This window comes from Macaca fascicularis, chromosome 10 (assembly GCF_037993035.2).
Source record: "Macaca fascicularis isolate 582-1 chromosome 10, T2T-MFA8v1.1".
In the NCBI taxonomy this organism is placed as follows: Eukaryota; Metazoa; Chordata; class Mammalia; order Primates; family Cercopithecidae; genus Macaca; species Macaca fascicularis.
The window spans coordinates 3883187-3907414 of record NC_088384.1 but is presented as its reverse complement, the minus strand read 5'-3'; the positions used below and the strand labels follow the sequence as shown (position 1 = coordinate 3907414).

At 46.4% G+C, this 24228-nt stretch overlaps 2 long non-coding RNA genes across 4 annotated transcripts in view; both read left to right on the top strand.

Moving 5' to 3' along the window:
- Window positions 1-7039: 7039 nt before the first annotated feature.
- On the top strand, window positions 7040-11100 carry LOC102122983 (uncharacterized). The gene is made up of 3 exons (XR_010578206.2): window positions 7040-7186; window positions 8147-8371; window positions 8967-11100. It is a non-coding gene; the product is annotated as an uncharacterized lncRNA (long non-coding RNA).
- A 125-nt stretch (window positions 11101-11225) lies between these two features.
- LOC135965301 (uncharacterized) overlaps window positions 11226-24228 on the top strand; it is a 29959-nt gene continuing 16956 nt past the window's right edge. For 2 of the 3 annotated variants that reach the window (XR_012418341.1, XR_012418342.1), the window contains exon 1: window positions 18673-18982. This is a non-coding gene — a long non-coding RNA (uncharacterized lncRNA). Of the gene's footprint in view, window positions 12562-12763; window positions 12830-18672; window positions 18983-24228 lie in introns of those variants that run through there. The other variant, XR_010578205.2, reaches the window with a different exon arrangement.

Sequence of the window (24228 nt, the reverse complement as noted above, 5' to 3'; positions counted from 1 at the left end):
TGAGGAACTCTTGACTTCTGCATGGTTGAGGAAGACCTTGGTACCAGGAGGTTGTCACCAGGTTTTCTAAGATGTTCCAAGGGTTGAATCTGGAGTTTGTTCTGTGAATGCTCAGAAGGTGAACATACAAATGCACGAGGCTTCTCAGTGGATCTTCATCTTAGTCCGTTTGGGCTGCCGCAACAAAGCAGCCTAGAAATGCATCTCCCCTAGTTCTGGAGGCAGGAAGCCCGAGGTCAAGGCACCCACAGGTGCAGTGTCTGGTGAGGCCTCCTGGTTCAGAGACAGGGCCTTCCCACTGTGCCCTCACATGGTGGGAAGGGGAAGGGTCTCTCTCTCAGGCCTCTTTTTATGAAGGCACTGATGCCATTTATGAGGGCTCCGCTCTCACGCCCTCATCATCTTCCAAAGGCCACTTCCTAATACCATCACACTGGGGATTGGGATTTTAACACATGAATTTGCGGGGGGGACATAAAGGTTTATGCCATAGCAATGCCATGACACCCCCTCCCACTTGAGAAAAATCAAGCCTGACTTTGAAGATCGTAATTAATGATGATGTATGGGGCCCCCGTCATGTCGTCGCGATCATCTTCACCTCTGTTCACCCAGTGGCTGTGGAAGATGCTGTGATGGACACACAGACCTTTTTGCCAGGCCGTCCACTCACCCCCCATGCTGCTGGGATTAGGAGGTTTGCAAACAGCCCGTGTCTGTGCCTCTTTGCTGACAAATCGCCCTCAGTTTGCAGAAGCTGCCTCCCAGGATGTACACTTTGAGGACGGGATTCTGGAGTTGGTCTCCCTCTCGGGCTGTCTGGCCACGGGGGCCCCACTGCTCGGGGAGGTGGGGAATCCTTCATCCCTAGTGCTTGGGAGCTGTCAGTTGTGACAACTTCCACCTGTGTGAACAGAGATCAGAAGCAGGTTTATACTGGCTCGTGTCATACCTCTGCCATTTTCCCAGAACCGAGAAATAGAAAGTGAAAGAACTGTGTTCGGAAGAGAGACAATGACAGACTCAGGTTGATCAATCACCAATTAAGGCAACACCGGAGTCAGGGGCCCTCTTTAAAGGAATCCCTCGCATCTGCGGTAGAATGAGCTGGAGATCAGGCCCGACGTGGTTGTGAAAAGGGAGGACTTGAGAGACGACAAGAGTATCAGACTTCGAGAGTCTCTTTCCCCTGGGTCGGGACCCTGATAGGGAAGGCATGGGATTCTGGGAGTCTGCAGGGGATGTCCGGGCAGATGCTGCAAAGCGTCTTGCTCCCCCGAAAGCTGGGTCACGGAAGTGCTTCACCCCCCTTCCTGGAAGACAGAGGAGGACCCCATTGGTTGGATATCATCCAGAAGCCTCATGCGTAGGCTTACCAGATGAAATAAAGGGTGCCCAGTTACATCTGGATTTCAGATAAGCATCACACAGTCATTTAGGATGAAGTATATTCCGTCATCAAACAGTAGTTAAATCTGGATTTCAGATAAGCATCACACAGTCATTTAGGATGAAGTATATTCCATCATCAAACGGTAATAGGGCTGGCTGGTAGTAACAGCTCCATTCCAGCAGGACCATTTCTCTGCTGTTTGGTTTTTCTTTCACAGGCTGCTCTCATGGTGGTTCTAGAAGCTTCATTTAAGCTAAGTGATCCTTATCAAGAAAATAAAAATGCAATAGTTCATTGTGGTAAGTAGCATGCATTCGATTACTCTTGAAGCTACTGTTTTACATGTTTTCTTTGGTACTTTTTCCTTTTCCTTTGATGAATTACCAGCTAATCCTCCTTGCCCGTTTTTCAATTTGGGCTATTGTTTTATTTTCTTGGAGCTTTTTTTTTTTTTTTTTTTTTTTTTTTTTTTAAGAGCAGTTTATGTATAAAGGACATTGTCACATATTGTGATGAAATTTTTGTTTTTGTTTTTTTTTTCTCTGAATTCTGTTAGTGTTAATTTTCTAGTAAAATTTATTTATTTATTTTTACCTTTATGCAGTTTGAGATACAAACTTTTCCTACAAATGTATTTGCTATTCTTTCTATTTTGCTCCTGAAGACTTTGCTTCCTTTGAGATGAGGTCAGTAGTGTTCTATGCTTTGTTCTATTTAAGTTTCATGATTTTATTTTATTTTATTTTATTTTTGCTATCAGAATTTTAACCTTCTAGTAATTTTGGTGTGCACTATGAGTAAAGCTTGGATTTCATTTCTATTGAAATGTTTAAGCATCAAATTTTCCTTGCTGTTTATCAAATAAACCATCTCCCTCCCTTGAAATTCTACATTTACTTAGATCTGGTTCTGGGAGATTTATTCCTATCTGTATGCATCCTTGTCCCACCCACCACTACTTTGTCACAATTGTTTTGAATGATAATATAACCTCATGTTTGACATGGAAATCTCTTTTCCGTTATTCTCCATCCCTACCCCCACTTTTTTTGTTTTTTTTTTTTCAGTATCTATTGGCTGTTCTTGGCAATTTATTTTTCCAGGTAAATTTGAGTAATCTTCTGTCAGGTTGTAGAAATAGTCTGATAAGATTTTGATTGAGATTGTATGAAGTTGGGAAGGGTGTGTCTGGGTGGGACCTGCAAGCTTTGCCGCATCTGTGGAGCATCAACGGCCTTCTGTGCTTGGTGTGGCTGCCGGAGGCAGCTGGGGCAGTGCATGTCCCCTCTTCTCCCTTCTGAGACTAGCTAGGGTTCCCCTCCCAGCAGGCCCCTCCATGTCAGTGTGAGTAGGTGCAAGCACGGCCTGGAGAGCCCCGGGCCCCTAAGCCTCCAGACCTTCTGTGGCTCCATTCCAGGGGCAGAAGCTACCCTGTGGGCCCCTCCTGCCATGGCCTGCTCGTGTCTCCTGGATTTAGGGCGTGAGCAAGCAGGTGACCCGGGGCTTGTCTTCTTTCACAAACGTGGTAGGTGTTCTACATGCTTTATGCTTATTTTATTTTATCTATTTTTTCTTTTTTTTTTTTTTTTGAGACGGAGTTTCACTCATTGACCAGGCTGGAGTGCAGTGTCACTATCTCGGCTCACCACAACCTCCGTCTCCCGGGTTCAAACGATTCTCCTGCCTCAGCCTCCAGAGTAGCTGGGATTTCAGGCGCGCACCACCATGCCCAGCTAATTTTTGTCTTTTTGGTAGAGACGGGGTTTCACCGTGTTGACCAAGACGTTCTTGATCTCCTGACCTTGGGATCCGCCTGCCTCAGCCTCCCAACGTGCTGGGATTACAGGCGTGAGCCACCGCGTCTGGACTATTTATTTATTTATGATGGAGTCTTGCTCTGTTACCCAGGCTGAAATGCAGTGGTGCAATCTCAGCTCACTATAACCTCCTCCTCCCAGATTCAAGCAATTCTCTTGCCTCAGCCTCCCGAGTAGCTGGGATTACAGGCATGCATCACCACACCTGACTGATTTTTGTATTTTTAGTAGAGACAGGGTTTCACCATGTTGGCCAGGCTGGTCTCAAACTCCTGACCTCAGGTGATCCACCTGCCTTGGCCTCCCAAAGTGCTGGGATTACAGGCATGAGCCACTGAGCCCCACCTTTGTGCGTATTTTTAGAGGTTAATCCCAGCAGCACTCCTGGTAGAGAGCTAATAACCTGTGATGACTGATGAGAAAACCGGGGAGAAGAAGTTCAAGTACATCCAAGGTCACCTGACTGGAGGCTGGCAGACCCAGGACCTAGACCTGGCCTGTCTCTGAGGCCGTCTCTCACTTGCTGTATTATACATTTGCACAGAGTGCTGGGCTGTCTGGAGTTAGTCGGATTCCATGGACAGCTCTGCCTACAGCTTTGTGTGGTTACTTGCCGGAGCCAGGATGGCCGGGCTCCCCACATTGGCTGCTCTTCTTGGATTGAATGTACTGATCTCCCTCTTGCTCTGAGTATCAGTTGACATCCAGGAAGTGTCTCCACTCAGCCGAATTGCCTCATCAGCAAATGAACACCCTGGCAGGGTTTGCATCCAGCACTCTCCCTATGGGTTGGTCCCCCACTCTGTCGTGCCTGTTTCTTCACCCAAGATTCAGTGAGAACTTGGGCCCAGCACTCTGCAGTCCTGACCTTCAAGGGCCTGCTGTTACTGCAGATAACGGGAAGCTGCTGTTTCTGTGAGAACTTCTTATCACTTAGGAGGGCATTTTTCTGTTTTCCTAGACGAGTCTTCAAAATCCAATTTCCATCTCCCACCCACTTCTCTCTCTCTACACGAGACTTTGATACACAGAAGCTTTGAAGAAGAAAGCTGCCTGTTTCTCAGGGATGGAATTTCTTAATCTGAGCTCCATGTACATCTTCCGTGAGATATTCTTACACATTTTTTATCACCACAGTGATGTTAAGTATTTAGTCTAGTGAACCTGATTTTTATTAACTTTTCTTCTTTTTATTTTGAAGTAGGTGTCAGATTCGGTGTGGAGTAGGAGGCAGGTGCTTTTCCTGGGACAAGATGAAGTTAACTTTGGGCAGACTCCTGCATTGATAAGCTCACAGCTAAAAAATTGGCTCCCAGTCCCCTGCCGTCTCCAATCATTGCAATGCAAATTCGATAGAAAAGAGCTGCAGGGGTCCCTGGCAGCTGAAAATCAGTCTGCATTGAAATGGGAATAAATGCCACTGCCTAGGTATTGGAAAGCCAAGTTCCCAGGCTGAGGAAAAGGGGAAATTCCCTTCTCTGTCAAAACTGTCAAATTACCCAACCTCTTAGCTCATCTCTCTTCAATCATCTGCAGGGACAGGTGGCCAGTTGTTCTTGACCCAGCACCCCTGCCCCCTGCTCACAGATGCCCAGCCGGCTCCGGCCACCTGCCCTCCTTTCAGGGAAGGAGAAGGTGAAAAGGTCAAGTTCTGCTTGAACAGCCCTGAAACTTCCCTGTTTTCTAGCCCTCCCAGCCAGCACTGGTGGAGAGGAGGCTTCCCCTGCTGCTGGAGCTCACCCCATGAATAAATACTGAGCAGGTGGATGATCCCACCCTGTCAGCTTCAGCTTCTGCAGCTTCCTGACAAACAGAACTCTGATCGTGATGGGAGAGTTTTTGTTTTGTTTTTGAATTTCACGTCATTAATATTTTTTCTTTCTAAACTTACTGTCATTGAGAGTCTTGACGTTCAAAGGTTTCTCTGTGAATCAATTTATAGTATACATAATACAATCAGAGGCTGAGAGCTGGGAGAAGCCTCTGGAATCAGCCAGTCTGCTCCCACAGTTAATAGATCAGGAAACTGAGGCCCAGAGAGAAGATGTAGTCTGCCCAAGGTCACTCACGGACTCAGAGGCTAAGTTGCAGCTTTTTAGAACGGCCAAGCATGTCTTCTGATCTATCATAACCCATCTGTCCATCCAACCATCCATCTGTCCATCACTGTATCACCCATCATCCATCTCTCCACCATCCAGCCATCCATCATCTGTTCACCATCCATCCATCCATCCATCCATCCATCCATCCATCCATTCATCCATCCATCCATCCAGCTACACACCCATCTATCCATCCATTCGTTCATCAATCACATCCATCTATCTACTATTTCATCTATCAATCCACACATCCATTCATCCATTCAACATTCAACATCCATCCATCTGTTCATCCATCCAAAAGCCGAGAGAGGTGTGCTGTCCCTGTGATTGCATATGGGTAGAAATGAAAGGCATGAAACTATATATATATATATATATATCCTCCATTGGGGTTGCAGGGACTCCAGGAAAGAAGATGAGTGAAAGTCACCTAATTGGAAGCCATTGTTGGCTGGGGGAGGGGTTAAGCCGGGCTGTGCATGTGTTATAAGCACTGTAAACCTAAGGTAAACAAAAGGGTCAGAATCTAGTTTAAAGAGAGTTCATTCAATTGCAAAGTTGAGGATGAGCCACCCGGGAAATACAGATTCCAAAGAATGGAAGTCAGTATTCCAAAGTGCAGAAGTTTGGGACTGCATATATAAACAAAGTTCAGGGAAGACTAACAGAATTTCAATATCTTTCTATATAAGGCTAAATGTATAGTTACAACAATCTGATTAGTTGACTTAGTCTTTTTCTTTCAGAAAAGGTATAATTAACATTCTACACTGAAGATGTAATGATCATGGGGTCTTGAGCACCATCTGGGCTGAGCTGGGTACAGGGCAATAAAGGAGGCAGTGAATCCATAGCAAAGTCTTGGATTGGAAGGGGGAGGTCTGGTACAAGAGTAATGAGGAAGATAATTCATCTCTCCTCATTTATAATCTAAGAAGCAGAATTGCAAACATACTACATAACTCAGTCTTTAGGGCTTAACCTCTCCCTTGGTGTAATACACTTAGAGGGTCCTGATATTTTCTTTTCTTTTACAGTACACACCTTATGGAGGTGGGGGTGCAGTTAAGGAAGAGTGTCATTGGGTGGAACAGTCGGAGGATAAAGCTGGACTGAGAAAGCTTAAAGAGGAGGGACTTTGCAGCCAGACCTCTGAGGAGGGGCAGGCTTTCCAGCAGAGCCGGGGCTCAGAGCCATCAAAACATCCCTCTGAACAGTTAAAAATAGGACTCTCCTGCAAACATGGAATGAACACTCCTCAAAGATTAACTTACCTCCCTGAACAGGGAGCTGGCAGGCGAGTGAACCCATTCAAAGGAGAATTTGAGGAACAGGTGCTCACACCTTAAGCCAGGAAGGCGAACTGAAATCGGGTTGCTACGTTAAAGGCAAAGCTGGTCGCTGTCCTCCGGGGCAATGGAGTCATCACCTGTGGGGTTATCTTCTTCACCAGGTAGAAGTTATTTGCATGTTTGCTAGGCAGAAATCCACAGCTTGACAAGTAATTTCAGAGTCTGGGAACGAAGCAGTGGGAGACAATAGCAGGAAAGGAGCATCCCTAAAGAACCAACTCTTGCATGTGTGGGCTGCTAGACAGTATCCCCGTGTGGCGTCAGAAGCCTTCCTTTTGCTTATCTGCAAGTCTTGGATGACCTTTTTAAAACAGAGGCAGGCTCTGGAGTTGCAGCCTCACATTCACATCCCACCTTCGCCTCTCGCAGGTGGCTGTGGGACTGCCCCTTCTTCCCGCTCTGAGCTGGATTTCCTCATCTGAAGATGAGTGCAGCTGTCATCGTGCATACATCGTAGGTCAGTCTCGAAGATCGAATGAAGTCTACATATGAAGTGCTTGGCCCAGCCACAACTCAGTAAGTGTCAGGGGTAATTACAACAACATTTGAATATTAATGCAGGCAAGTCTCAGCATCACGAAGACGTTACATAGCCGCTGGCTTGAAGCCAAAGCTACGGAAAAGGCAGTGATGGGAGAAGGGCCATAAAAGGCATCGATTCCCATTTATAGAATGAATCGATGAAAACTCAGAGCTGGCAGGGGAGGCAGCCACCATCTCTACTTCAGAGGCTGCGGCTTCTGGCCGCAATGCTTGGTTTGAGCAGGCTTGAGTGGTCAGATGTGTGCTCAGCAGGACATGGTGGGCATGTGGGAGATAAAGTGGAGCTGGAACCCACAGAGTGTCAGGGGACAGGCAGGCAGGAGACCAAGCGAGGTGCATGGGGCTGGGCGGCCTTCTTACCACCTTGTCCTATCCAGGCCTTTGCTCTCAGGGAGTCTTTGTCCTGGGACCAGTGGCTACTCCTGCCTCTGGGGCACGACAGTCTCCAGAACAGGGCTTGCTGGGCATTCTGGGCTCTGAGTGGCAGCTCCTGGTCACCCTCGCCATCCGTCGGTGTTTCTGCCTGCCAATTCACCTCTCAGACGCATGCAGTCTGGCACTGGACTGGAGCCTGGCCATCTTGTCCACTCAAATCTCCGTGATTTGGAAGGCAGCCCATGTATTCTAAGCAGCCCAGTGTCCCCCGGATCCTGCCAGCATCTCTGAAGAGCCTCACCTGAGGCCCTCGGTGCAGCAGTGCTGAGTCAGGCTGCCCTGATGGCACTCTGGAGGCAGGGAAGTCAAGGGCCACCCTTGCCGATGGGCACCAAGCAGTCCTGCTCTCACCCTCATGAGGAAAGCAAGTCCAGTTCCTCCCTAATGGGGCCTCTTCCCTCCATGCCTGGAGACTGAGACTCAAAGCAAGGCAGAGCTGCCCAATCCACCTTCCCCCTGCCCCAAGGGGCAGCTGCCATGACCCTTTCTATCCCACAGGGCAGCCTGGGAGAAGCCTGGTGCTTGCTTCCCCTCTCTAAGCCCACAGCCCTGGACCTGGAGGACACATTCGTCAGACAGCCCTCCTGGTTCTCTTCCCACTCACCTGTAAACCCAGGTGCTTGCTGGCTCTGGCAAGAGGACCCTGGCAGTCTTGGTTTAATTTGGGCAGCTATAGCAAAATACCACGAACTCGAGACTGGAAGTCCAAAAACAAGACACCAGGTAGGTTCGGCATCGGGTGAGGGCTTCCTGCTTCCTTATGTGCTGTTGAGGCTTTATGGTATTGATTTTAATTGCATAGAAAGGAAGAGGGCAAAAAAGTTGGGATCAAATCTCAAAGTCTTTCAGATGTGAACAGCTACACACAGACTCCTGTGAGCACAAGGCCTTCATGTGGGCTTATTATGAGGGCTGCTCCTTACTGGGTCATCCTTGTTGATCCAAGCAAGAGTGATGTTCCCAGAGAGGGCAGCAAAGGAATGAGGAAAACGCAGATGGCTCTAGCTCTGGGAGCCTTGGGAAAGTTGTTTGTTTTTCTGTTTCCTCATCTGTACAATGGAGATTGTGATGGTGAGAAGTTAGTGCAGTGGCTGCAGGGCTGAATGTGCAGGTGCACAGGACAGGAACCCTCCCATGGCCCTTCTCTGTGCCTGTGTAGGGGGGCCCCTTGGGCCCACTGCTCAGCCTTGTAGCTGCTCGGCAGCTTCCTTCCTGACTTCAGGAGCTGGTGCCCCAGAACGCTGCAAACAGAGCCACAAGTGCTCAGGGGTGCACAGTTCCTTCTTCCTCTCATAGCTTCCATTTCTTCATCCTTCAGATGATTCTCGGACTTGACCAGGATGGCCTGAATGTTCCCATCAGCTTGGCTGATGCTGCTTGGGCAGGCTTCTTCCTGACTCGAGGCACCTGACCTCCCTTTGCTCAGAGCATTGCTTCAGAAAAAATTGCGGTTGTAAGTCTCTCTCTGGCCCTTTGAGATGGAAACCTTCTACAACCCAGGAATGTATTTCTCAAGGACCTGGGAGTGGTTCCTTCAAAACATGATCATCAGGAAGATGGTGCTCCCGGCTCCCAGTCCCTGAGGGAGGGGAGCCTGATGTTGATGAGAGGCGACGGGCAAACACACACACAGCCTGTCACATCAGCCCATCTTCCCTCAGTGTCCTCCAAAACTTTACCCCTAGCTCATTCCAAAGCTTCAAAAACCTCCCACCTCTTGTTTCAGTTGAGTTGAGTTCAATCTCTCTCCCAGGTTGCACTAGGCTTGGATAAAATCTTCCTTGCCTGTTTAACTCTGACCAGTACTTTTTTTTTTTTTTAAGACTCCAGCATTTAGTGTTATATATCTTTTCAGGTAAGTTACATAAGCTGTGCAGCCTCAGTCTCTTTTCAGCCATCACATACTTGCTCACAGCATCTGGGCCACCCTCTTTGTTCCCCACCCTCCTTTCTAAATGCTTCCTTCCCATTTTTCAATGTTCTTCTGCTGATTTATCCCTGCCCAGCTGTAGTCAGGGACCCTCCTTTCCCTTGACTCTAAGCCTGATGAGCTTAGCTCTCTTGTTTTGTTTCTGGGCTACTCTTCAGGCACAAAGTTGGGTGAACTCATGAATTTATGGCTCCCCATTTTCATGTCCAGCCCTGGCATATATACAAAGCTCCAGCATGGTCTTACTGACTGTCCTGGGTTTATTTCAAACTCAGCATAGGAAAGAAAGCTTATAATTGCCCCCCCATCCCCCAAGACACCACTTTCCCTCCTTATTTTTTCTGCTTCTCAAATGCCTCGGTATTCCCTGAGCCCTGACATGGCAAAGTGGAGCCAGTCTTTGTCTCCACCCATATCTAATCCGTCTTTCCCTTCTGTTAGGAACAAAGTTCACTCCTCTCTATTTACATGTTGAAAGTCTAGCTTCCAATGTGATTACATTTGGAGATAGGGCCTTTAAGGAGATAATGAAGGTTAAACATGGTCCTAAGGGTACGGCCTTAACCTGATGAGACTGGCATCCTTATAAGAAGAGACATCAGAGCTCTCCCTCTGCCACATGAGGACACATTGAGAAGGCTGCCACCTGAAAGCTGGAAAGAGAGTCCTCATCAGGAATCACAGCTGGAATGTTGATCTTGGACTTACCAGCCTCCAGAACATAAGGAAATAACCACTCAGTGGTAATTTGTTATGTAGCCTTAGCTAACAAATACTCACATTTCGCATTGGTGTTGCTTCCTCTTCCTAACAGCTTCCTAACTGTCTCTCATGAACTTATTGAGTTGGTAACCAAAAGCCACACAAGAAACCCTACATAAGTGGTAGCTCTTATCGTGTAATTACTGCCACTGTTTATTATTTATTTATTCATTCATTTTTTGATGGTGCAATATACATAACAAAAACTTTACCATTTTAACTGTTTTTGAATATACAATCCAGTGGCATTTGGTACCTTCACGTACAACCACCACCACCATCCATCTCCAAACTTTTTTATCTTCCCAAACTGAAACTCGATAGCCATTAAACACTAACTCCCCTTCTCCTCCACAGCCCCTAGCACCCACCATTCTATTTTCTGTCTTTGTGAATTTGACTCCTCTAGGGACCTCACCTAAGTGGAATCATGCAGTATTTGTTGCCTACCTCTGAGTTTTGTGCTCTCCTGCAAAATAGTTCTTAAATGGGGTGAAGCTTTTGGGCGAGATTACTTTCCTTCCCTCTCCCCACCCAAGAGTCAATAGATGCTTCAAACGCAGGTTTCTCAACGTAGTTTTTTTTTTTTTTTTTTTTTTTTGCAGAGTCACTGTCTCAGCATGTTGAGGGACTGAGCTCCTTGAGGGAAGGGGCCACATCATCGAGGGAGAAAGAGAATTTTAATGATCCCACACCTCAGTTTTCAAGCAGAGCCCAATTTGCTGTCTTGGGTAAAGCTCACAGAAGCCCTGAGATGTAGGTACTGTCAGTCCATTGCAGGGGAGGAATTGAGGTTAAAAAGGTGTCCAAGATCATGTGACCTTTCAGGGCCAGGTCTGTACCTTCAGTTTGATGAAGCATTTGGAGGGGCTGGAATGACCCATCTGGACATCTGCCCAGTTCATGCCTGATACTTGATATGAATAAGGCAATGGAAGGTGCTGGGGTTTTCAGAGGATGAAAAAAATATATAGAATGCTGTATTAGTCTGTTCACACATGGCTCTAAAGATACTACCTGAGGCTGGGTAATTTATTAAGGAAAGAGGTTTAATTGACTCACAGTTCCACAAGGCTGGGGAGGCCTCAGAAATCTTACAATCATGGTGGAAGGGGAAGGGGAAGCAAGGCACCTCCTTCACATGGCAGCAGGAGACAGAAGAGTGAGTGAAGGAGGAACTTGCCAAACACTTATAAAACCATCAGATCTCATGAGAACTCACTATCAGGAGAACAGCATGGGGGAAACCATCCCCATTTTCCAATCACCTCCCACTAGGTTCCTCCTTCAACACCTGGTGATACAATTCAAGATGAGATTTGGGTGGGGATGCAAAGCCTAACCATATCAAATGCCTCACTGAGCCCTGGCAGAGTCCCATCCAGCTCAACGTGCTGGGCAGTTAGGTCCATGAGAAGGCATTTGGAACAGGCTGGAAGCTTCCCTGTGTGACAGTGGCCTTTTCTCTTCTGCAAAACAGGCAGCTGAGGCAGGGGAACCCTAAGGGCTCACTGAGATCATGGATTTGCCCTTCTATGCATTGATGGAGCACCTGCTGCCCATAGTGTCTGTATTTAGTGCTGGGACGCTGAGGTATGACTATGAATACTCTCTGGCAAGGAGAGAGGCATGGGACCCCCTAGAAAGGTGCCCAGTGTGTGGGTAAGCACTTTACAAACTTCTGGAGCATACACATCTGACGGATGATGTTCATTCCGAATTCAGGCAAACACTCCTTGTTCTGCTTTCCACTTTCACCTGAGCCCCTTTGAGTACTGACTTTTGTAGTTACATTGTCTTCTTATGTGTGCTCTTTCTCTGTCTCCAAGCCTCCCTTCTTTATGAATTTTTAAAAGGACACTGAGATCTCCACACAGAGGCTGCCCCTCTGAGCCAACAGATCCCGAGCCCTGGACTCTGAAGCTTGGGCCCAGTTCTCCTTTTCTCTGGGTTTCAGATCCCATTTTGAAGTGAGGGGTGGGTGCCAGGTGGTCCTCGTGGTATCTGCCTGTCTGATCCTGCCCTTGGATGGACGTCAGCCCTCAATCACAGAACCAGTTTCCAAAGAGCCATCTGTGCCTGCATAGCCCTCCTGATTCAGGATCCGGAGAAGCCAGGGGCATGAGCATCGGTGCCGCTTCTCTATTTCGAGGACCCTTCTGGGTGTAAAGTTTTCTGAGAGGCCTTACATGGATTCCAACCACTGCAAGATAACCATCGTGTAAGTATTCTGATTGTTTTTCTTCCTCTCTGATAAGGTTTTGAAAGTAATAAAAGAAGATGCCCCAAGGAAACAAGATAACGGGATTAAAGTGAGAAAAGGAGAGAACAACCAGGCAATGTTTCTGAGATGCTCTTGATGACCTACAGACAAATCCTTCCTTTTAATTGTCACTAAAGGGATTATACAATTTCCTCCTCAGATGTAAAGTGTTGTGACCAGCAGCGCGTAATTAAAGTGCATTCCAGAGGGAAAGACAGCGGCTCAGGTAGGCCTTAGAGAATTCATCTTGGGACGAATCCCATTCTCACACTCCTGTAACATCCTTATCAGAAGGCTGGGAGACCAAGCTGGGGCTGTGGGACTAGGAGTAATTAAAATACCTTTAATTGGAAGATTCCATAATGCCTTCTGCAGCAATGGAGCACGATTACCATCCGTTCCTTGGCCCTCCTGTTGGGAGCCATTGGAAAGGCAAGAATTCTTCTCTGTTGCGAGCGTGTTCAAAATGCAGCTTAACTGTGGCTGTGTCCACACACATAAGGTCCAAGGTGATTTCCCTGAAGGTGAGGGCAGGAGAACAACCCTAGGAATTTTTTGGTCAGGATGAGGAAGAGAGGGAATGAAAGATTGAGTGGATGGCGGGGTCAAGGCTGAAGAGTATAGACTAATAGTGGTGGGACCAAACATGTTGGAAGAGTGTATGACTTGTCTGTCTATTGCTGCTGCAAGAAATTTTCAGAAACTTAGTGACTTAAAATTATACAGACTTACATGCAAAATAGGTGGTCAGGGCTGCATTCCTTCTGGAGGCTCTGGAAGAGGACCCATTTCATTGCCTTTTCCAACTTCTAGAGGTTGCCTGTGTTCCCTGGCTCATGGTCCCCTTCATCCTCAAAGCCAGCAGCATGCCATCCTCCAATCTCTCTCAGACTGACTTCTGCCTCCAAGGACACAGCTCTCCCTCTGACCCTCCTGCCTCCCTTGTATAGGGACCCTGATTACCTTGGACCCACCCGGATAACCCAAGATCAACCCCCATCTCCAGTTCCTTAACTGCACGTGCAGAGTTCCTTTTGCCATGTAAGGTGGCATGTTTGCAGGTTCCAGGAATTGGGACACAGACTGGAACATGGACTGGGATGTGGACTAGGTCAAGGACTGGGACGTGAACATCTTTGCAGGGCTGTATTCTGCCCACCACAATGATCGAGGAGAAGCCAGTAATGAGGATGTCATAGAATCTGTGTTTAATGGGAGACCTTGGACAGGGGCAGAAAGGAGCTGAATCACCAGAGATTGCTTTGTTTTTAAAAAATTGTGGTAAGATACTGTTAAAAGATAAACTTAGGCACATTAAAACTTTAAAGGGTTTATGTCAGCAGAAAGCTATTCATGAATAGGGCAGCTTCAGATCCCAGCTGGTTGGGAGTTCTGCTGGAGGGGCTTGGAGGGAAAACTTTTATAGGGTGAATGTGGAAGCAGAGCAAAGAAAGTATTTAATTGGTTAAAGTGGAGCAGTCCTTTCATTTGAACTCTCCAGCCAGGGGAATTCCTGGTAATAGAACTCATGCTTACTTGGCTGCCTGTGATTGGTTGAAGTTAAGTTCCTTCCTTCCTTCCTTCCTTCCTTCCTTCCTTCCTTCCTTCCTTCCTTCCTTCCTTCCTTCCTTCCTTTTTTTCTCTTTCTTTCTCTTTCTTTCTTTCTTTCTTTCTTTCTTTCTTTCTTTCTTTCTTTCTTTCTTTCTTTCTTTCTTTCTTTCTTTCTTTCTTTCTTTCTTTTCTTTCTTTCTTTCTTTCTTTCTTTCTTTCTTTCTTTCTTTCTCTTTCTTTCTTTCTTTCTCTCTCTCTCTCTCTCTCTCTTTCTTTCTTTCTTTCTTTCTTTCTCTCTCTCTCTCTTTCTTTTCTTTCTTTCTTTCTTTTTTTTTTGAGACAGTCTCACTCTGCTGCCCAGGCTGGAGTTCAGTGGCACAATCTCGACTCACTGCAATCTCTGCTTCCCAGGTTCAAGTGATTCTCCTGCCTCAACCTACCGAGTAGCTGGGATTACAGGTGCCTGCCACCATGCCTGGCTAATTTTTTTGTATTTTTAGTAGAGGTGGGATTTCACCATGTTGGCCAGAGTGGTCATGAACTCCTGGCCTCAAGTAATCCATTGACTTCGGCCTCCCAAAGTGCTGGGATTATAGGCATGAGCCACCACACCTGGCCTTAAGTTTAATTTTGCTTATGTAAGAACTCAAGGCATTAGGGTGCCCTTGGTCTGAGGGCCTCCCTTTTAATTGTTTTAACAATATACAAAACATAAAATGTATGGTATTAGTCATTTTAAAGTGGCTGAGCCGAGAGGCATTAAGTATGTTGGCAATGGTGGGCAACCGTGAACAGTACCTAATCGTAGGATATTATAATGTCCCTACAAAAAGGAGTTCCACACCCATTTGCAATCACCCCTCATTCCCTTGTCCCCCAGCCCCTGGTAACCATCTATCTACTTCTCATCTCCATGAATTTGCCTATTCTGGACATTTCATGTAAATGGAATCTGGCACTATGTGGCCTTTTGTGTCTGGCTTATTTTACAGAGCATAACGTTCTCAAGGCTCAGCCACACTGTAGCCTGTGTCAGGACTTCATTCCTGGCTGGGTGCTATGGCTCACACCTGTAATCCCAGCACTTTGGGATGTTGAAGCAGGCAGATCACTTGCAGTCAGATGTTCAAGACCAGCCTGGCCAACATGGTGAAAACCTGTCTCTACTAAAAAAACAAAAATTAGCCAGGCATGGTGGCACACACCTGTAGTCCCAGCTACTCAGTAGGTTGAGGCAGGAGAATTGCTTGAACCTGGGAGTTGGAGGTTGCAGTGAGCCAGGATCGTGCCATTCACTCCAGCCTGGGCGACGGAGCAAGACTCTGTCTAGACAAATGAACAGACAAGCAAACAAAACTTCATTCCTTTTTATGGAGGAACACTACCGTATTTCATTGTATAAATATACCACATTTTACCATATTTTGTGATATACCACTTGAGTTGTTTCCACTTTTTGTCTATTATGAATAATACTGCCTAGAACACTCCTATGCAAATATGTATTTAAACACTGCTTTTAAGTCTCCTATGTACATGCCTAGGAGTGGAGAATTGGTCATACGGTAACTCTGTGTTTATCGGATAAAGGAGCTGTTGTCGTATTCTCTCTCTTTTTTTCGAGACAGAGTCTCACTCTGTCACCCAGGATGGAGTGCGACAGTGCCATCACAGCTCACTGCAGCCTCGTGTTGTCATATTCTTGATAGAGATTACATTATTTAACCTCAGAACAGCCCTCGGCCCCAATTACCTTGGACTTACCTGGGATGAGATCACACTGGGTGGCAAGTGTGGTTGTCTCTGATATTTAGAGATAAGGAACAGGGGGTCAGGAAGATGGTATGGTTTATACAAAGGGTTGCTGCAAACAACAGCTAAGGATGCTTTTCCCTATGGGCCTGGATGGTCAAGACCGGTGGATCTGAGTTGGAAAAACAATAGGAGGTGGAAGGAGCTGAGTCTGATGCCTTCATCTCTTTACTGAAGTAGAAGATCAGGGCTTGCCAAAACCAGGGGCCAGGCTGAGAGCTCGGGAGGCAGGAGGAGGGCTGAAGCCCCTGTTGTGGGAGAAAGAATGAGGTTGTGGTCTTGGCAAGGGGTGGATAAAAGGACCTACTGTCAAGGGGTTTTAAGGACCATTGATGGCTGGCCCTGAGAGTAAGTGGAGAACCTGTTGGTGGCTTTCTTCAACTTCCAGGACAGCAGGGTCCCCTGGATTTGGACATCGCTGGCCATGTGCACCCCATGCTTGTGTGGCTTGAGGCACCTGGCTGTGTGACTGAGCTTCCTTCTCTGTCAATCCCTCCCTCCCTCCCCAGCTCCACTGGGCTCGAGAGCCCTGCAGGCCCTGTCCCTGGCCTTCCTGAGTGGTGACCCTGTGAGCTGAGCGTGAGACTCACACACTTACTAGAAGGTGGGCTGGAGGCCTTGCCAGGCATTTAGGGTTTCACCCATGGGATGCTGCTCATTTGCTGATATCACTGAGCAAATGAACAATTGCATTCTCTGAGAGGGAAACAGTCCAGCCAAAATGGTGCACGGCTCACCCAGGCTTCACGCTACACCCAGTGTCGCCCCAGCAGTGGGGGGGCTTGGGAACCACTTCTGTGTAAGGAGCTCAAACCTTCCCCTCAAAGTGGCTTTCCAGAGGGCCAGGTTCACCGAGTCCTGGTTTGTCCTTATTTCCTACAATTCTATTGAAGGAAACATGACATAATGACACCATAGCAAAAGCCAATCTTGCTCCTTTTTTAAAAATTAAAAACAAAACAAAATAAAAAGCAAGAAAAAACACCACCTTAGGATGTCCACCCTGGGAGACTAATTCTAAGAGAGAAGCTCTGTTCTTCCACTGCTAATCACTCCAAATAAATATCACGATTGAACTTGTCAGAGAAGAGAGAGCAGCGACAGCCCTACTCACAGGTCTTCTCATCTGTGTGAGAACAAAGTGCATGGTTCAGAAAGACAGAGACGCTCTTCTGTCCAATATGAAATCCCATGAGAAGTGTTGAGAGGCCTCCAGCTGCATCCACTTCCAGGTCCCACCCAGCCTCCTGTCCTGAGCAGCTTTGGATGAGATCAGGGTTCACGAGCCGTGCAAAGCCAGCCCGGCATTCCTGCCCAGAACAGCCATGCTTGCATGTTTCTGTACATTTCGTCCATGGTCTTCTCGTCCACAAGTCTTAGCCGGCCTATTTCCCTTCTCCAGAAACATAAACATGGTATTTGTAATTTTATCATCACCGAGGTTGCATTGATGAGAAGTTTTCTTCTTGTGTGTCAGGGTTCAGGAGCCAGTTTGAGGGGTCCAGGCCCTGGAGCAGCGTTCTTAGGAGGGCAAATCTCTTTTTGTGGAGAAGATTCCTGGGCTGGCAGAGTGTGTGGTGTGGTTCATTTCATGTGCCAACTTGCCTGGGCCATGGGGTGCCCAGACAGCTGGTGAAACCTTGTTCCTGGGTGTGTCTGAGAGGATGTTTCTTAATGAGAGCACATGTGAACCCACAGATTGAGTCAAGAAGACCCCTCCCTAGTGTGGACAGGCATTGTCGTCCAATCCACTGTGGGCCCTGGTAGAACAAGGAGGCAGAGAAAGGACACATTCTTCCTCTCTGGGCTGGGACGTTTGTCTCCTCTTGCCTTGGACACCTGTGCTCCTGTTCTCAGGCCTCAGACTCTAGGACTCACATTACTGCCCTGGCCCCCATCCTCCCCCACCCTACCCAGTACTCGTGCCTTCAGACCAGTACTGAGCGTGCACCACCTGCTCTCCCGGGGCTCCAGCTTGCAGACAGCTTATCCTGGGACTTCTCAGCCTCCATGATCCTGTGAGCTGGAAAGGGAGAAACAGACCAGTGGGCTCTGTATAGTAATACAGAAGAGGGCCGGGTACGGTGGCACACACCTGTAATCCCAGCACGTTGGGAGGCTGAGGCGGGCTGATCACCTGAGGTCAGGAGTTTGAGACCAGCCTGACCAACATGGAGAAGCCCTGTCTCTATTAAAAATACAAAATTAGTCAGGCGTGATAGTGTTTGCCTGTAATCCCAGCTAATTGGGAGGCTGAGGCAGGAGAATTGTTTGAACCTGGGAGACGGAGGTTGCAGTGAACTGAGATCATGCCATCACATTCCAGCCTGGTCAATAAGAGTGAAACTCCATCTCAAAGGAAAAAAAAAGTAATACAGAAGAGAAGATTTCCACATCCCTTAGAAAATCTCTTCTATGTTACCATATAGAGCCCACTGGTCTGTTTCTCTGGCAAACCCTGACTCATCCCGGGCGGCCTATGCATTTTCTGTAAAAATACCTTTTTAGTTACAAATAAGCACATAGGTCTGGTATCCTGCATGTTGTCCATATTCAGTAAGTATTTATGGAGTTGTACATAAAACGAAAGTAAAAGGCCTTTTGGGTGAAGATTCGGCCATCAGCGGTATATTGGTGGAAGGATTGTAGTTTCGCTCTGCTGTTGTGATGGAAACACAGTGATGTATCTTTTTCTCCACATCACAGACCTTCTGAGCAGTGGGTTGGAGCCTCTTTCCAGTCATTCAGAGCTGCCTCCACAGTTCATCAGGGGCAAGGAGGCTCCAGTCCTTGCTTTATCAGAGATACATGTCAAGGCTTGGCCCCTCCTCTGCTCCAGACCTGGCAGAGGGAGGTCTCCTGGAGACACCCCCTCTGGGACTTGTTCCCCCGAGGCAGCAGCACATCTGATGCCCTCCATGGTGTCCCTGGTTCTAGGGTGTTGCTATCGGCTTCTGCATTGGATCTGCCATCTCTGCGTTCTCTCTGCACAATGAGGCGTCTTTGCAGGGTGCTGGTGAGTGCATGAACAGCTGACACACGTGCTCTCAGACTTTCTTTCCTTGACTGTTCCGGGGTCTTTCCAGGGCATCTCTGCAGGAGCCTGGTACTCCTGGCTCACCATCCTGATCACGTGACCTCCCGTGTGACCCCGGGCGTAAGAGGGCAGCGAGGAAAAACCCCTGTATCACAGGGGAGAGAATGGTGCCAGGGAGGTTAATGTTCTCACTCAGGCTCCTGCAATAACTTGATGTAAAACATGTGTCTGGATTTTGGGCATCCTCCCTGGTTCTACCACTGCACTACATGGAACTGATTTTATTTGAGTGTTTTCAACACCCCATTGACTGACAGCCATGTCTCTTTAATTATTCTTCTTTTTTTTTTTACTTCCTCAGTTACCAGGGATTGTGGGGTATGGAGATGCATCAGGCACTTCCCTCTCCTCCAGGACTCAGTGGGAAGAGACTGTCCACTGTGGGAGGCCACTGAGCTCCTGGTTTCATTATCCAAAGTCACGGGTGTTTGTTAGAGTTGTGGATGGGGAAGCAGCTGCTGCAGCCCCTGGGACGACTCGCCCCAGCCCCCAGTTCCTTTCAGGGGGCTGCCTTGGTCAGTGACACTCCCCGTAAGGTAGGAACATGCTGGGCTTCCATATACACAACTGATTCTACATGAGACCATGCTCACACATGTGTTTTTGTTCACACAGACCCAGAGGGTCTGCAGAAGCACGTCCTCCCCTGGGGTGGGGGATAAAGAGGCACTGTGGGTGCAGGAGTCACGAGTTCTGCCACAGCACACGTCTTGACCCCCAGGGTATCAGGGTGGCTTTAGGGCGGAGTTGGCCTTGAAGCTCTTGATCACAAATCCATCTGCCCCAGGGCACCATGATGGTTCTGTGGTATCTGTCTACACTGCAGGGTTGGGAAAGTAGGATTGCGTGGCTGAGAGACACCACCAGCAGAAAAGAATCTGTGTTGCAGATTGTACTGACACGGCATGACAAATGACAACAGTCGCAGCAAGGGCAAACAGAATTATCACGATGATGACACCTGGCATTCCTTGTTTATTTGATCCTAGGGATTGCATTGACCGCATCGCATGGTGTCACCCCGACACTTTCAATACCCTGCATAACGGCTTTTGTCCAGTGAAAAGATGATTCAAGGGTTACTTAGGAACTTACATTTAAAAAATATTATTTGATGTATGAAAATCACACATTAAAAAATGACTTCCTTATCTCTTTGAATTCAACTTTGATTAATGTTTGATCCTATTTATAAACTTAGACCATGAAATTCCCTCAAGTATTTTAAATGGAATTAATATATGTAATATATTTGATCTTTTTTTTTTTTTTTTGGTATTTCAATTGTCTGGCTAGCAAACAGACCTTCCAAGCATTTAAACAGTGCTTGTAAATCTAATAGTTAAGCTAACAAATATGAAGCATCTTTAATTCTCTGGATTTTAATATACTTTGTGAGCTTAGTAACATTTTGCTATTCCTCTTAAGATAAGCTTTTTTTTTTAATGTTGGAAAATAATATTAAAGTGTAGGGCTGGAATGAATGAATGAATGAGTGATTTGTGGAAAGAAGATACACTCATGTTACCAACTCAAGTCAGAAGTATATTAACCCAGAAGCCTCCCTTGCGGCCTGCCCTAGACGTTACCTGCCAAAAGTTTCTGCTATTTTTACTTGTATCACCATAGATGTTTTCCCCTAAACTTGTGTAGATAGTATCACTCAGCTAGCAGTCTTTCAAGTCTGGCTTCTTTCAGATAATAGTGTACTGTAGCATGTTCTAAGGCAGTGGTCCCCAACCTTTCTGGCACCAGGGACTGGTTTCATGGAAGATAATTTTTCCAGAGACCAGGGCCAGGGTGGGAGATGGTTTCAGGATGACTCAAGTGCATTGCATTTGTTGTGCATTTATTTCTATTATTATTACATTGTAATATATAATGAAGTCATTCTATAATTTATCATAACATAGAATCAGTGGGAGCCCTGAGCTTGTTTTCCGGCAACTCAGCAGTTCCATCTAGGGGTGATGGGAGACAGGACCAGATCATCAGGTATTAGATTTTCATAAGGAGCACACAACCTAGATCCCTCACATGCACAGTTCACAATAGGAGTCACATTCCTATGAGGATCTAATGCCATTGCTGATCTGACAGGAGGCAGAGCTCAGGTGGACCAGTACCATTCTGTGGCCTGGGGGTGGAGGCCTCTACTCTAAGATACAGACTGTGGCTATAAGATTAAGGACAGCCAGACGGCCCACTCTGACATCTCTCGGGGCTGATGCACTACGTATCACTTAGCAAGCTGCTGTAACCTGGTCTGGAGACTTCCAATCCTGGTCTGGGGAATTACTGGGTCTCCATGACAACAGGACCTAAAAAATCTGGTTGCCCTAGAGACAAGTTCTCCTCAGCACATATGCAAACTTCTTGAAGCTTAAAACCAACCTTACCCTTACAAGAATAGCTTAAACTCCCTTTATGAAAGAAATACCTGGTAATTGACCCAGACTGAAGGGAGACATCTCCCCTGGGGAAGGTAGTTCACTAGGACCATCCAAGACCCCTTGAATGAGGCAAGTATGTCTGTGACATTCACTCATACTGTCGGGCAAAGCACTGGTTCCCTCTTTCCCATTGCCAGATGGGAATCTACTGTAATCCATGTGTCTGTCCTACTGTTGGTGGACACTTGAGTTGGTTCTGGTCTTTGGCCATTAGAAGACTGCTTCAATGATGTACATGTTTCTTGTACACATGCAAAGATTTCTGTTGAATAGATACGGATATGTATATGTTTGTTTTTGGTAGATAATGCCAAGTAACTTTCCAAAGTTATGTGACAATTTCTACTTTCTTTTTTTTTTTTTTGAGATGGAGTTTTGCTCTTGTTGCCCAGGCTGGAGTGCAATGGCGGGATCTTGGCTCACTGCAACCTCTGCCTCCCAGGTGCAAGCAATTCTCCTGCCTCAGCCTCCCAACTAGCTGGGATTACAGGCGGCCACCATCATACCTGGCTAATTTTTGTATTTTTAGTAGAGACGGAGTTTCACCATGTTAGCCAGGCTGGTGTCGAACTCCTGACCTCACGTGATCCACCCTCCTTGGCTCCCCAAAGTGCTGGGATTACAGGCATGAGCCACTGTGCCTGGCCACCAATTTCTACTTTCAAAAGCACTGTCTGGGCATCCTCACAACCTCACCAACTTGGGATGGTTAGTTTGTAAAATTTTGGCCACTTAAGTGATTATACGCTCATAATTCTTTGTGGTTTTAAAATGCTTTTACCTGATGATTAATAAAATTGGACATCTTTTCATATGTATTGGCCACTTTGATATCTAATTTTATGAAGAAGTATCTGTTCAAGTCTTTTGCCTACTTTTTATTAGGCTATTTGTCTTCTATTAAGAAAATGGTCAGACTTATTTTTATATATTAGCCATGCATATTGCAAGCATACTGCTAATATTTCTTCTGACTGTGGTTTGCCATTTCACTCCTTTAAAGTTATCCTTTGATGAAAGAAGCTCTTATGTGATACTTAGAAGTCCTTAATTTTAATGCAGTCCATTTTATTGATCTTTACTTTGTAGTTAGCATTTTGTTGTGTGCTCTTTAAGAAATCTCCCCGTTTTCCTGTGGTCATGAAGATATTTTTCTATGTCAGCTTCTAGATTTAGCATTTTTCCAACCACACTTTGGCTGTGACCCACCTGGAACTGATGTTTGTGGATAGGGTAAGTTAAGCATCAAGGTTCAGGTTTTTCTACATGATACACATTTTCCAAATGTGCCAACAAAATTTCAGTTATTTCCTCCCTGCACTGCCATGGCACCCTGGCAGATTTGTGACTGGCCACGTGGGGTCTGCCTCTGGACTCTGTTCTGTTCCAGTGCTCTCTCTCTCCTATGCTTGTTCCACAGTCTTTTGTGTTTGTTTGTTTTCATTTTTAGCTTTTGCTACACTATTATTGACTAAAGTCCATTGTTTACATTAGGATTCATACTTAGTGTTATACACTCTATGGATTTTAGCAAATGCATCATTTCATATATTACAGATCATACAGAATAGTTTCACTGCCTTAAAAAATCCCTTTTGTTCCACCTGTTCAACCCTCCCCCTTTCTCTGAACTCCTTGCAATCACTGATCTTTTAAAAAAAATATGCAATTTTTAGGATTACGGTAAATATGCATGGGATAGATGTAACCATTTTAATCATTTTTAATTGTAAAATTCAGTGTCATCAGGCAGTATTGACATAAAGAGACAAACTCTGTAAAATATTTAAAGAGATTTATTTTGGGCCGGGCATGGTGGCTCACACCTGTAATCCCAGCACTTGGGGAGGCCGAGGCGGGAGGATAACCTGAGGTCGGGAGTTCGAGACCAGCCTGGCCAACATGGAGAAATCCTGTTTCTACTAAAAATACAAAATTAGCCAGGCATGGTGGTGCAGGCCTGTAATCCCAGCTGCTCAGGAGGCTGAGGCAGGAGAATCGCCTGAACCCAGAAGGCAGAGGTTGCGGTGATCTGAGATCACACCATTGCACTCCAGCCTGGGCAAAAAGAGTAAAACTCCATCTCAGAAAAAAAAAAAAAAAAAAGATACTTATTTTGAGCCAAATGTGAGGCCCATGATGTTTGACACAGGTTCTGAGGTTCTGAGAACATGTGCCCAAGGATTATAGCTGGAGTTTTTACGTTTTATGGGGACAGAAGTTACAAGCAGACATCCATCAATAAATGTAAGCTGTATATTGGTTCAGCCCAGAAAGGTGGGACAATTGAAGCTTCTAGCTTCTAGGTCATAGACGGATTCAAAGGTTTTTTGATTGGCAATTGGTTGAAAGAGTTAAGTTATCATCTAAAGATCTGGAATCAATACAAAGGAATGTCTGGGTTAAGATAAGGGGTCGTGAAGACCAAGGTTTTTATTATGCAGATGAAGCTGTGGGGAGCAGGCTTCAGATACAATAGGTTGTAAGTCCTTCTTATCAGACTTAAAAAGGTGCCAGACTCTTAGTTAATTCTGTCCAGGATCAGAGAAAAGACCTGGAAAGGGAAAGGGATTCTCTACAGAATGCAGATGTCCCCCACAAGAGACAGCTTTGCAGGGTCATTGCAAAATATGTCAAAGAAATGTATTTTGAGGTAGAACACTTCCATTTCTTTCAGAGCCTGCGGTTCGTCATGTGATGCAGTAAGGTTGG